The following is a 14,595-nucleotide window of genomic DNA, read 5'->3' as shown; positions in this document are numbered from 1 at the left end:
ATTAGACACACCCATTACTGAAGAGGAAATAAAGAAAGCAATTTATTCAATGAATTCTGGTAAAGCACCTGGTCCGGATGAGTATACAGCTGAATTTTTAAAATCTTTTTCCGATTTACTTTCTCCCTGGTTAGGTAAAATTTTTAAAGATGCTTTATTTGTACTTAAGTTGCCACAAACATTTTATGAAGCATCTATTTATTTAATTCCTAAAAATTATAAAGATCTCACTGAATGTGCATCAGACAGACCGATATCTTTGTGAATGTTGAAACTAAAATCCTTTCTCAAATATTAGCAATTAGATTGGTGAAGATATTGCCACAAATTGTCTCCGAGCATCAGACAGGATTTATTAAAAATCATTATACACATTTTAATGTTTGGAGGTTAATGAACATTGTATACACTACTTTATCTAAGACTCCAAAATGTGTTATGTCGCTCGATGCCGAGAAGGCGTTTGATACATTTGAATGTGAATATCTGTTTAAAATATTTGAGAAATTTAATTTTAGCCTAAAATTTATATCTTGGATCCAATTGATATAACGTATACCTTTGGCTTCTGTTTCACTAATGATCAGAGATCCCCTTTCTTTAGGCTTTTCCAAGGTACTAGTCAAGGCTGTCCTTTGAGCCCCTTACTATCAGATATTAGCCTGGAGACCTTGGCAATTGCTATTCGTGATTCACCCAGTATATTTGGTGTTACTCATGGGAATGGGACGCGTAAAGTATCACTATATGCAGATGACCTTTTGCTATATATTTCTAATCCAGAGAAATCCATTCCTGCAGTAATAACACAACTTGCTCAGTTTAGTAGTTTTTCTGCTTATAAACTGAATCTTAATAAAAGTCTGCTTTCTCCATTAAATATGCAGGTCTCAATTTATAGACAGTCACCATTTAGATTGCTTGCTGATTATTTTATTTATTTGGGTGTTAAAATTACTAAGAAGCACAACGATTTATTTAAAGTTAATGTTTACCCTTAATTGATCATGCTAAACATTTGTTTACTAAATGGTCCCCATTATCCTTATCCTTGATTGGTTCCATTAATGCTATTAAGAGGATTATTTTGCCTAAATATCAGTACCTATTTCAGGCGGTATCAATTTTTATCTCTAACTTTTTTATATACTATTGATTCTAAAATTTCTGCATATATATGGCAGAATAGAAATCCCAGGTTATATTAGAAATATTTACAGAAATCAAAAAAAGGAAGGCGGCTTGGTTTTGCCGGATCCTAGATTTTATTATTGGGAATTAATATTCGATATTTAACGTTTTGCACACAAGAGTTGGATGAACCTTGAGCGGGAGTCTCGACCGAAGTTTTCATTGGCTTCTATTTTACGGGCTGTGCTTTCCTTTGCACTTACTAAATTTAATAAGCAAATGGTAATTCCAATAATTAAGCATACAATAGGAATATGGTTTCAATGTTGGCAATTTTTTGGACCAAATAAATATATACTGTCAAGTTCTATGACATCTATTTTTTTCTTTCAACCATTTAGAATTGATCAAGCTTTTCTTTTATGGAAAACAAAGGGAATATCATGTTTTCGTGATTTATTTATGGATAATCTTTTATGGCTTTTGAACAGTTTTCTAATAAAAAATAATTTGCCTGGATCACTCTTTTTCAGATATTTACAGATTAGAAACCTTTGAAGGTTATTTTGCCTTCCGTTCTGATATCACATCAAATTGAAGTTACGGAAAAAAATAAGTTTAAATCCAGATCAGAAGAGTTTAATATCATTTATTTAGATTTAATTATGAAAATACGCTTAGATACTTCTGATAAAATTAAGAATGAGTGGGAAAGATAACTTGGGATACCTTTACCTATACAGAAATGGGAGAAAGTTCTGGAACTAGAAAATACCTCTTCAGTGTGTGTCAGACATGCCTTCATGCAATTTAAGGTGGTTCATCGGGCTCGTATGTCCAAGGATAAGTCCTCTTCTAAAAAAAATATTGGAAGGGTATTTTGAGATATTATCTCAGTAGTTCTGTGTATTGATTTACAACCACATCCTATTACCGCAATTTTTGGAGGACCGGTGATAGACTATAGTCATTTATCCTCGTCAGCTTGTCGTCTAATTGCATTTGTTACATTAATAACCATCAGATCTACTTTACTTAAATGGAAAGATTCCAATCTCCCTACTACATTTGAATGGTTTTCCCAAACCATAGCATGTCTAAACTTGGAAAAAATTAGGAGTGGTACTGTGGTTCCTTCGGTTGAATCTGAAGAGACTTTGAGGCCATTTATTCAATTTTTTCATATTATGTAAGTTGACCCTTTCCGAATCTTGTGTAATAAGTTTTTGTTCATGTTCAGAGGAGCGGAGTTAACGCCAAATAATTTCAGCCGTTGTAATATGACAGCCCAATTTTGTCTGTTTTTTTTAGTTTAGTGTTTTTTTCTAGTTTACGATTTTTTTCTCCTTATATGATATCTCTTTCATGATTAGTTGCTATGAGATTGGGAGGTTAAACTATATTTGTCATTTGGAATCTGTGCTTTTACATGATAACCGACATTAATGTAATCCCAATCTCTTTGTATCATTATATTATTGCTATGCTTATTAAATTTGAAACGTAATAAAAAGATTGAAAAAGAAAAGGAAACTGGCTGCTACCAAGTGGACCAATCACAGTTCTTGCAGTCTGCGTCGCTGCGATGCGTAGTTGCATTTTTAGGAATGTGCGCGTTAGGCTACGGCATACGGTACAGCCCAGGGTGCAGCGTCGGGTACGCGGCTACGTAGAGCCTACGGCGTAGACTGGACGGAGAAGAATAACTCAGGCTTCAATGTGTGGGAAGGGATTCACTTGGTCATCTCAACTACAGAGACACCAGCGACTTCACACTGGGTAGAGCAGTTTAATATACGGGGTGATAGCCACCCGCCCCCCCACACCTCCAGCCCGACCAAACTTAAGAAATCTCATTTGGGTGAATGCTGTGTGATGTGTCCCATGTTACAGACCAGTACCCCGAAGTAACAAACGATACACAATATGCAGTTAAGCGATTGAGCTCTATAATTCTTACTTTGACTATAGGGTTAGTAAAGAAACTGAAAGAAAAGAAAAAGGGCCCGCTCTCTTCATTCACGTCTTCTCATCTCTCCCCAGCCAAAAAACCGTGAAAATCTCTCTTCCAGACTCACAAAAAAGAATATTTCTGTCATTGGACAGCCCCACACTGGAAAGCCCTACTTCCTCTAGTCGTAAGCTAAACATTGCTACTACAGAGAAACCATTACCTCAGCAGTGAAACATTACAGAGAGGCCGTTACTTCAGCAGTGAAACCTTACAGCGTGTTACACTTACCACACACTACCGGTTCACACTGGGAGAAAGTTTCAATAAGCTGCATGCTGAATATTTGTCCATCACCGTTGCTGAATGCAATTTCGAGAGTGACTGTCGGTGCTGAACTCTGCAATTATTGGTGCTGCTCACCACACCCGGGTCACCAGGCATGAGAACGGTTTCTTCTGCTGCATATTCACCTTTAATGGGACTAGATCTGTGACAAATAAATCCATTCTATATTGAACACTGTCTCCGGTACTTAGTGAATTTATAACACACCTAGTGTACAGCAGAGAGTCAACTCAGGCCGGCTGGACCCTGCCAGTGATTCTGTTCCACAGCAGATCTTTCAAATCCTCCCCTGTTGTTCACCTCTCACTGTCCCTGTGAATGAGTTCCAAATAGTCACCACTCTGTGGGCGAAGAGGTTTCCCTTGAATTCTCTGCAGAGCGAAGAAGTCGAGCTGACTGCAGTTCTGTCTGAGATGTTCTTCGCCCCTCAAATCTCTATGCATCACAAAGAGGAAGTAGGATTCTAAAGCTAAGGTGACAAAACAGTGGCTGATAAGAGAAACCAAAGAAAACATAAAAACCAAGGAGAGGTCATAGAGCAAAAATCACTAGTATGTAGGAGGATTGGGAAGATTTTAAAAACCAACAGAATGCAACTAAAACAATTAAGAAGGAAAAGATGGAACACTTAAGTGAGCTAGCCGGTAATATTAAAGAGGATACCAAATGTTTCTTCAGGTAATTATAGTGTAAAAGAAAGGCGGAAACGGATATCGAACCACTGAAAAATGATGCTGGAGAGGTAGTAATGGGCTGGGGGTGTAAGGTGATGGCAGATGAATGAATAAGTATTGTACATCACTCTTATCTCTCGAAGACCCCGGCAGGAATATGGAAGTCCCAGATGTCAGTGGACTGAATGTGTGAAGTTACGTTACTCAGGAGAAGGTTCTTGGGAAACAGAGATGGTCTGAAGGTAAATAGGTTCCCTGGATCAGATGGTATACACCCCAGAGATCTGAAAGAGGTGGCTGAAGAGATGTGGAGGCATTAGCAATGATTTTTCGAGTATCGTTAAGGAAATAAAATCCTAAGTTTTTTTCCCCTTCACTACTCCCCCTCTCGCAGTTTCACCCATCACCGACCACTTCTTCTACCCTTTTCACCCCCACACTTCTTCCTCTGACGTCTCATCTTTTTTTCCCCCAGTCCTGACGAAGGGTCTCGGCCTGAAACGTCGACTGTTTACTATTTCCCATATATGCTGCCTGGCCTCCTAGGTTCCTTCAGCATTTTGTGTTTGTGTTGCTTGGATTCCCAGCATCCACAGAACTTTGCAGTTGATACAGATAAGAGACAGATAGTTTAGAGCAAAGCTGCAGTCTGCAAAATGACTTCGATAGGTTTGGAGAACGGACAACGAAGTCGTGGATGAAATGTACGGAAATGTACAGTGTATGTAAATGTACGGTCATGTACAATTGGTGGAAGGAATAAGGGCGTAGAGAAAAATAAATAAATGGGAGAAAATTCAAAAATCAGAGGTGCATAGGTATTTGGGAGTCCTTGAGCAGGAGTCCCTAAAGGTTTGCTTGCAGATTGTGTTGATTAAGGATGACAACTGTAATGTTAGCATATCAGAACAAGGATGTGGCACTGTGGCTTTAAAACGCATTGGTGAGATCGCTCTTGGTGTATTGTGAACAGTTTACAACCTGCGAAAACAGATGTGCTCGTATTGGAGAGGGTCCGGAGAAGGTTCATGAGCAACGAAAGGGCTAACGTATGAGGAGCGTTAGCCGGATTTGACCCTGTACTCGCTGGTCTGGAAGAAAGAGAGGGGATCTCATTGAAACCTATTAAATATTGAAAAGCCTCGACAGAGTGGCTATGAAGAAGATGCACCCTATACTGTGTGAGTCTGGGACCAGAGGCCACAGCCTCAATATATAGGGCATCCACTGACAAGAGATGAGGAGGGATTTCTTTAGTCAGGGAGTGGTAAATCTTTAGAATTTATTGCCACGGACGGAGCAGACACCAAGTCACTGAGTGTATTTTTAATGGATGTTCAAAGATCATGGGGAGAATGCAGGAGAATGGGGTTGAGAGAGATAATCAAGTGGACACGAAAGAATGGCGGAGCAGATTCGATTGGCTGAGCAGCCTCTGCGTGAAATCTTATGCTTCATGGTCTGAAGAAGTGGCGAGTGAGGTTGCATTAGGGTTAGGGTATGGTCAGTGTATCCGCGCCTGGATTATTGTATTCAGTTTTGGTCGTTCTGCTACAGGAGAGAGGACGTCAAGCTGGAATGAGTGCATTGGAGATTTCCAGGAATGGTGCCGGTACTCGAGGGACTGAGTTCTGGAGAGAGGTTGGGCAGGTTGGGATTCCACACCTTGAAGTGTAGGAGATTGAGGCTGACCTTGTGCAGGTGTTCCAAACTATGAGTGTACAGAAATGGGGAATGTGTGCAGTCCTTTTCCCCACCTTTGTGGAATCAGCAACCTGAGGGCACCGGTTTAAGGTGAGACGGGATTGATTTAATAGGGATCCCAGGGGAAAATTATTAACCCACTCTCCCTTCCGGTTCATTGTTTAGCTAACACGATGAGTGAACTCTCAGGTTGGAGGAGCAACACCTCATATTCTATCCGGGTAGTTTACAACCTGATAACATGAACATCTTTTCTTTTCATCAACCCACACGCCCGTCTCCTCCATTCTGTCTCCCCACTTCTTTCTTCTCCTCTGCGGATCGTCTCCCTCTGGTTCCTCTTTTACTTCCGTTTTCCCATTGTCAACTGTCCTTTCCTATCAGATTCCTTCTTTTCAGCCCTTTGCATTTTCCACCTACCACCTCAAAACCTCTCACTTTATCTCCCACCTCCCCCACCCACTCACCTTCACTCTTATCTGGCTTCACCTATCATCTACCAGCTTGGACTCTTTCCAGAACCCGCACCATCTTATTCCGGCTTCTCCTCACTTCCAGTCCTGATGAAGGGTCTCGGCAGGAAATCTCTCTTTGGCTTTAACCCCTCTATAGAAGCTACCTGACCTCCTGACTTCCTCTAACATTTTGTGTATGTTACTCTGCATCTCCAACATCTGCAGAATTTCATCGGGACAGAGTGCAGAATGCAGAGACTACATCGGGTCTCACTAATGTCGAGGAGGCCACACCTGGAAAACTGGAAACGATGGATGACCCCAACAGTCACGATGCTGAAAAGTTGCCTAATATGGAAGGACTGTTTGGGACTCTGACTAGTGGTGAGGAGAGTGGTTAGGGGCAGGTCTGGAACTTCATCGACTTGCACTCCTTCTTACCGCTGTAAATCTCTCCCTTTTGTGGACAAAACTGCCACTTGGTGGTGATTTACCACAATAACAGGATCCCCTGATTTGTGGAGTCCATTGTCACCAGGTGGCGCTCTGTCGCAATAACGCTGAGAGACAGAAATGTGACGCTGCAGCCTGCTGAAATGTTTCTTCAAGATTCAGGGTTGTTTAATTCCATTTCCAGCAGACACGTGTAAATGAGGTCGAAATAATTATTACTCCGGCTCCAATATAGCACAAAAACACAATAGTAACAACATATATCCCCAGCATATATACTGTGCACGGATTGATTGTATGTTCATAAAGTGACGCTCGGCATAGGATGCCTGCATATAAGATGACAGACAGGAAATGTTAGAGGTGCCTGGTGGTGTGGAAGGGTGGGTTAGTGGGTAGAGATATTTATCAGCTTTACTGCTTGGGAAAAGTATCTGTCCCAGAGGCTGGTAGTCCTGGTGAGGATGCTGCATATCTACCCCCCGATGTGAGTGGGACAAACAGTCCATGAGTGGGATGGGTGGAGGTAGATTATGAAAATTAGATTGGTGCTTGATCTCAAGAGAGGGCATTTGGAAAATACTAATGAGATGCTTTTAGAATAGCTTGTAATTGTGCCCTCTTGAGAAATGTTGATTCTGGATTGGGTGTTGTCCAAAGAACCAAACTTGATAAGGGAACTTATGGTAAAGGAACCATGTTGACGCTGTGATCATAACATGTTGCAATTCACCCTGCACTTTGAGAGGGGAAAGGTACAACAAGATGCATCTTTATTAGTAGGGTGAGGGGAACTACGGAGGCACGGGAGAAGAGCTTACCGAAGTTGATTGGAAGGGGACACCAGCAGGGATGATGGCAGAATAGCAATGGCTGGAGTTGCTCCACTTGACAGCCTCAGGGTTGAAGAGAAACACATCATATTCCAACTGCACAGATCCAACCTGAAGGCATGAATATCGATTTCTCCTTCCAGTAAAAAAATTACTGCCCACCTTTCCTTCTACTTTCTCCCGAGTAACGTAACTTTACACATTCTGACCACTGACATCTGGGACTTCCATATTCCTGCCAATGTCTTCTACAGATAAGAGTGATGTACGATACTGATTCAGTTCATCAGCCATCATCTTTCACCCTCACCCCATTAATACATCTCCAGTATCATTTTCCATTGGTTTGATATTCGCTTCTGTCTCTCTTTTACACTATATGTGCCTGAAGAAAAAATAGTATCCTCTGTAATATTACTGGCTAGCTGACCTAAGTATTCCATCTTGTCCTTCTTACTGATTTTAGTTGCATTCTGTTTGCTTTTCAAAGCTTCTCAATCCTCCAACTTCTAGTAATTTTTGTTCTGTGCCCTCTCTTTGTTTTATGTGGTGTCTTTGGTTTCTCTTATCAGCCACGGTTTTGTCACCTTACCTTTAGAATACCACTTCCTCCCTGTGACTTCCGAATTGCTTCTAGAAATTCCAGCCATTGTTGCTCTGTTTTAATCCCTGCCCGTGTTCTTTTCAAATCAATTTTGACAATTTTTTCTCTCATGCCTCTCTAATTCTCTTTATTCCACATCTGACTTTTAGTTTCTCCTTCTCTAATGTCGGGGTGAATTTGATCATATTAAGAACACTTGCCCCTGTGTTCTTTGGACTCAAGTGAACTAATTTATTCCGGTTCATTACAGCACCCAATAGCTGATACCCAAGTGGGCTCAACCACGAGCTGCTCTAAAAAAAGCATTTTGTAGGCATTCTAAGAATTTCTCCTCTTGAGACCAACACCATCCTAATTTTCCTAATCACCTGCATGACAATCCCTCATGACTATTGTAGCATTGCCCTTTTGGCGCTCATTTTCTATCTCTCATTGTAATTTGTGGACTACTTACTTACTACTGTTTTGGGGTCACTATACAATTCCATCAGGGATTTTTTGTACATTTGCTATTCCTTAATACTACCCACAGATTCTACACTGCCCAACGCTATGCCACCTCTTATCTAATGATTCTATTTAATATTTCACCAACAGAGCCACACAACCCCACGACCGGCTTGTTATTTCACTAAACATATAAATATCTGGGAAACAGGAGGACCTGCAGATGCAAGAAATCAAGAGAAATTCACACAAAGTGCTGGAGAAGCTCAGCAGGTCAGGCAGCATCTATGGATGGGAATCAACATTTCCGGCCATGACCCTTCACCGGGTCTCGTGATAACCACGTATCTGAAAAATCAACAAGCAAAGACAACAGAAAGTAGTGCAATATTGGGAAAACCTTTGACAAAATTTATTTCAAGGCTTTAAAAAACTGTCGAACAGAGCTCAATGGTTAACAAATAGAATAAAGGCAATAAACACTTCCATCAATACCGACATTGACTTTTTCTAATGAAAATATCTTAGTCCCATTTCAATCAGTAAAATTTACAAAGATAAGTAAGAACTGAAATGACAAGTTTAGAAAAGACTATTTACACTCAACCCCACTGAGATTAACACTACCTTGGACAGAAGGAGGAAGAGGAATAACAGACATGAGAAAGAAAATCACATAAGACCATAAGACAAAGGAGCAGAATCGGACATTTGGCCCATCGAGTCTGCTCCACCATTTCATCATGAGCTGATCCAATCTCCCCTTTAGTCCCATTCCCCCACCTTCTCACCGTAACCTTTGACACCCTGACTACTCAGATACCTATCAATCTCTGCCTGAAGCAAACCCAATGACTTGGCCTCCACTGCTAGCCATAGCAACAAATTCCACAGATTCACCACCCTCTGACTAAAAAAATTTCTCCGCATCTCTGTTCTGAATGGGCGCCCTGCAAACCTTAAGTCATGCCCTCTTGTACTAGACTCCCCCAGTCACTCTCGAAATTGCATTCAGCAACGGGGATGGACAAATATCCAGCCTACAGCTTATTGAAACTTTCCCCCCAATGTGAACCCAGTCGTGTGTTACAAGGTTAGATTACTGAGTGAATCCCTTCCTATATTCACAGCAGGTGAATGGCCTCTCCCCAGTGGAACACAATGATGCAGCCTTGGTGGAGACGGTTGAGAGAATCTCTTCCCAAAGTCTGAGCAGACGATCAGCCTCTAACTGGTGTGAACTCGCTGGTGTTTTAGTAGACGAGATGATCGTGTGAATGCCTTCCCACATTCACAGGTCGACGGCCTCTCCCCAGTGGAACTCACTGGTGTGCCAGCAGATCAGATGACTGAGTGAATCCCTTCTCACAATCTGAGCGGTTGAAATCTCTCTCTGCTGTGTGAACTGACTGGTGAGTCAGTAGGTGAGATGATGTGGTGAATCCCTTTCCACAGTCTGAGCAGGTGAACAGCGTCTCCCCAGTGTGAACTGGCTGTGTGCTTGTAGGCTAGCTAACTGTGTGAATCCCTTTTCACAGTCTGAGCAGGTGAACAGCCTCGCCCCAGTGTGAACTCGCTGGTGTCTCTGTAGGTTAGATGAATGAGTGAATCTCTTCCCACAGACTGAGCAGGTGAAATCCCTCACTGCAGTGTGAACTGACTGGTGAGTCACTAGGTGAGATGATGTGGTGAATCTCTTCCCACAGTCTGAGCCACACAACCCCATCAGTTCCATTATCCAGATCACTAACAAATCATGTGAGAAGTAGCGGACCGAATACTGACCCCTGAAGAACACAAGTCACTGCTGGCCAACCAGAAAAGGCCCCTTTTATTCCCACTCGCTGCCTCTTGGCTGTCAGCCATTCCTCTGTCCATGCCAGTATTACTTCGGATTTTTATCCTGTTAAGCAGTTTCATGTGTGACACCTTATCAGATGCCTTCTGAAAATCCAAGTAAATGATATCCACCGCCTCTCGTTTGTCCATCCTGCTTATGACTTCCTCGAAGATCTCTAACAGACTTGTCAGGCAAGATTTCCCTGTACAGAACCTATGCTGGCTTTGACTTATTATATCATTAGTCTCCTAGTACCCCAAAACCTCATCTGTTATCAAGTGATTCTTGACGGGTCATGACCAACGCATCTGTTATCTCTCCAGCAACCTCTCTCAGGACTCTGGGATGTAGTCCATCTGCTCCAGGTTACTTATCCACTTTAAGAACCGAAGTTTGCCTAACACGTTTTCCTTTGTAATAGCAATGGCACTTACTCCTGCTCCCTGACACTCACAGATCTCGGGCACACTGGTGGTGTCTTCCACAGACAAGACGGATGCAAAGTACCTATCAAGTTCATCTACCAGCTCTTCCCCATTTGTACCCCATGAGCATCATTTTCCAGTAGTCCAATATCAACTCTCACCTCCCTTTCGTATTTTTTTTTATAACTGGTTTATATTATTGTATAGTTTGCTGTCATATTTCACCTTTCCCCTTATAGCTTTTATTTTAAATTTGCCTGTTGTTGGATGTTAAAAGCTACCCAATTATCCAACCTACTACTCACTTTTGCTACCTTATATGCTTTTATACAGTCCTTAACTTCCTTTGTCAGCCACGATAGCCTAGCCCCGCTGTTTGAGAACTACGTCTGTGGGACATATCTATCCTGCACATTATGAACTATTCCCAGAAACGTCAGCCATTTCTGCTCTGGCGTCATCTCCACCAGCATCCTCCAATCCACCTGGGGAATCACCTCTCTCACGCCTCTGAAATTCCCTTTCATTCCATTGAGATACTATGCATCTTGCCTGTGCTTCTCGCTCACAATTTGCAGTAGAAATTCAATCATATTATGATCACTGCCTTCTAATGGTTCCTTTACATTGACCTCCCTAATAAGATCTGGGTTATTACACAACACCCAATGTAAGATAGCAGTTCCCCGACTAGGCTCAACCATCAGCTGCTCTAAAAAGCCATTTCGTTTGCATTCAATACATCCCCTCTTTTGCGAACTCACGCCAATCTGACTTTCCCAATCCTCCTGCAGATTGAAGTCACCCACTACAGTTGTGTCATTAAATTTATTACATAAATGCCAAACATTCAGCAGTACCTGGGCCAGAAGTGAGGATACATGCTTTTACCAAGGAGAGAAGGTGTTTTTGAAGCTGAAAGGCCTGAAGGTGGATAAGACACCGCAGAGTTCAGAAAGAGGTAGCTGAAGAGATTGTGAAAGCATTAGAGTCATAAATCACTACAACACAGAAAAATGCCATTCGGCCAGTCTAGTCCATGCTAAACAATTAATCTTCTGAGTTCCAACAACTTCCACCTGGACCATAGCCCTCCATATGCTTCTCATCCAGTGACCTAAGCAAACTTCTCTTAAAGATTACAATCGTCCCTGCCACTTGCTCTGGCAGCTCAGTGCACACTCTCCCCGCCTCTGAATGAAGAAGCTCCCCCTTAGTTTTCACTTCAAGTGATGAGTAATGATCTATCACAAATCACTAGATTTTGGAATGGTTCTGGTGGACCAGAAATTTGCACATGTCACTCCACAATTTAAGAAGAGAGGGGGCACAAGAAAGAAAATTATTGAACTGTTAGTCTGACCTTAGTGGTCAGGAAGATGGTAGAGTGTATTAAGAGTGTGTTTTTTGGGTACTGTAATTGGGGAAACATGATGAAGTAGGCCAAAGTCAGCCGGATTGTTTCGAGGAAATCTTGACTGACAAATCTCTTGGAATACTTTGCGGAAATAACAGGCAAGATAGATAAAGCAGAGGCAGTGTATGTTGTTTGCTCGGATTTTCAGATGATCTTCAACAAGGTACTCCATGCAAGGCTTATTGAGAAAGTAAGGAGGCATGGGATCCAAGGGCACATTGCTTTGTGCATCCAGAACTGGCTTGCTCACAGAAGACAAAGAGTGGTTGTAGACTGGTCATATTCTGCATGGAGGTCGGTGACCAGTGGTCTGCCTCAGGGATCGGTTCTGGGTCCCCTACCCTCAGTGATTTTTATAAATGACCTGGATGAGGAAGTGGAGGTATGGGTTAGTAAATTTGCTGACGACACAAAGGTTGGGTTAGGTTGCAGGGGGATATTGATAGTCTGCAAACCTGGGCTGAGAAGTGACAAATGGAGTTCAACTCAAAGAAGTGAGATGTGGTTCATTTTCTTCGGTCAAATATGATAAAATATAGTATTAATGGTAAGCCTCTTGGCAGTGTGGAGGAACAGAGGGATCTTGGGGACGGAGTACATAGGACACTCAAAGCTGCTATGTAGGTTGACTCTGTGGTTAAGAAGCCATACTGTGCATTGGCCTTAATCAACCGCAGGCTTGAGTTTAAAAGCCGAGATGTAATGTTGCAGCTATATAGGACTTTGGTCAGACCCCACTTGGAGTACTGAGCTCAGTTCTGGTCGCCAAACTACAGGAAGGATGTGGAAGCCATAGAAAGGGTGCTGAGGAGATTAACGAGGATGTTGTCTGGATAGGGGAGCATGCCTTTTGAGAACAGGTTGAGTGAACACAGTCTTTTCTCCTTGGAGTGATGGAGGATGAGAGGTGACCTGATGGAGGTGTACAAGAAAATGAGAGACATTGATCGTGTGGATATTTCGAGGCTTTTTCCCAGGGCTGAAATTGCTAGCACGAGAGGGCATAGTTTGAAGATGCTTGGAAGTAGGTACAGAGAAGATGTCAGGGGTAAGTTTTTTACACAGAGAGTGGTGAGTGCTTGGAATGGACTGCCGGCAATGGTGGTGGAGGTGGACACGATAGGGTCTTTTAAGAGACTCCTGGATAGGTACACGGAGCTTAGAAAAATAGAGAACTGTAGGTAACCCTTGGCATTTCTAGAGCAAGGACATGTTCGGCATCGCTTTGTGAGCCAAAGGGCCTGTAACGTGCTGCAGGTTTTCTATGTTTCTAAGGTGCTGCACGTGAGGCTGCTTAACAGGATCACAGCTCATGGAATTACAGGAAAGAAACTTGTACTGACAAGGGAGAAAGAGTCAGAATAATGTGGGCAATTCTGTTTTGCTGTCGGTAACTAATGCTGTTCTGCAGGGGTCAGTAATGAGACCGCATCGTTTCATGTTAAATCTGAATGATATGGATGATGGAATTGATACCTTGGTGACGAACATTGCAGTTGATACAAAGATAGGTACGGGACAGGTAGTTTAGAGCAAAGCGGGAGTCTGCAGAAGGACTTCGATAGATCTGGAGAATGCCAGCAAAGTAGCAGTTGAAATACAGTGTATGCAAGTCATGTACATTTGGTGGAAGTAACTGGGCGTAGAAAAAAAATAAATGGGAGAAACTTGAAAAAATTAGAGGTGCATAAGTGCTTGTGAGTCCTTGAGCAAGAGGCCCTAAAGGTTTGCTTGCAGATTGAGTTGATTAAGGATGACAACTGCAATGTTAGCAATATAAGAGCAAGGATGCGATACTATAGCTTTATAACGCATTGGGCAGATCACTGTTGGTGTATTGTGAGCAGATTCCGACCTGTACTTCCGACTTATTATCTGAGCAAAGGATGTGCTCGTATTGGAGTGGGTCCAGAGAAGTTTCAAATAATGATTCCAGGAAGACCAAGAGTGGATGACCAGGATGAGGAAGTACGTGGGAAGGGATTCACTCAGTCATCCAACCTACAGAAATTTATCAATATCCACTGCTGCTGATTTCCACACACAAATAAATCAAAAGGGATTTCCCCAATCAAATCGATAATTAATCGATCAATAGCCCCCAAACAACACGGCACAGCCGGACACATAACAGGGGATTTTACATCCCACAACACTGGATTCAGTGATGAAACCCGTGATTAATGTTGTTGTCCTTCTGAAATCATAAGAAACGCACATTAAGGTGCATTTAAATGCGAGCGCATCCCCACAGGTGACGTCACACAGACCCCCTCGCGCCTGACGTCACGCATGGGCTTCCCACACGGGGAT

General features: G+C 42.3%; 1 protein-coding gene across 1 annotated transcript in view; it reads left to right on the top strand.

Annotated features, from left to right (window-relative positions):
- The window catches only part of LOC140721129 (NACHT, LRR and PYD domains-containing protein 3-like), a 752,838-nt gene that overhangs the window by 639,270 nt on the left and 98,973 nt on the right, over nucleotides 1-14,595 (top strand). The window lies entirely within an intron of this gene.

This window comes from Hemitrygon akajei, unplaced genomic scaffold (assembly GCF_048418815.1).
Source record: "Hemitrygon akajei unplaced genomic scaffold, sHemAka1.3 Scf000050, whole genome shotgun sequence".
NCBI lineage: Eukaryota > Metazoa > Chordata > Chondrichthyes > Myliobatiformes > Dasyatidae > Hemitrygon > Hemitrygon akajei.
The sequence above is the reverse complement of the archived record's forward strand: the minus strand, read 5'-3'. Positions and strand labels throughout refer to the sequence as shown.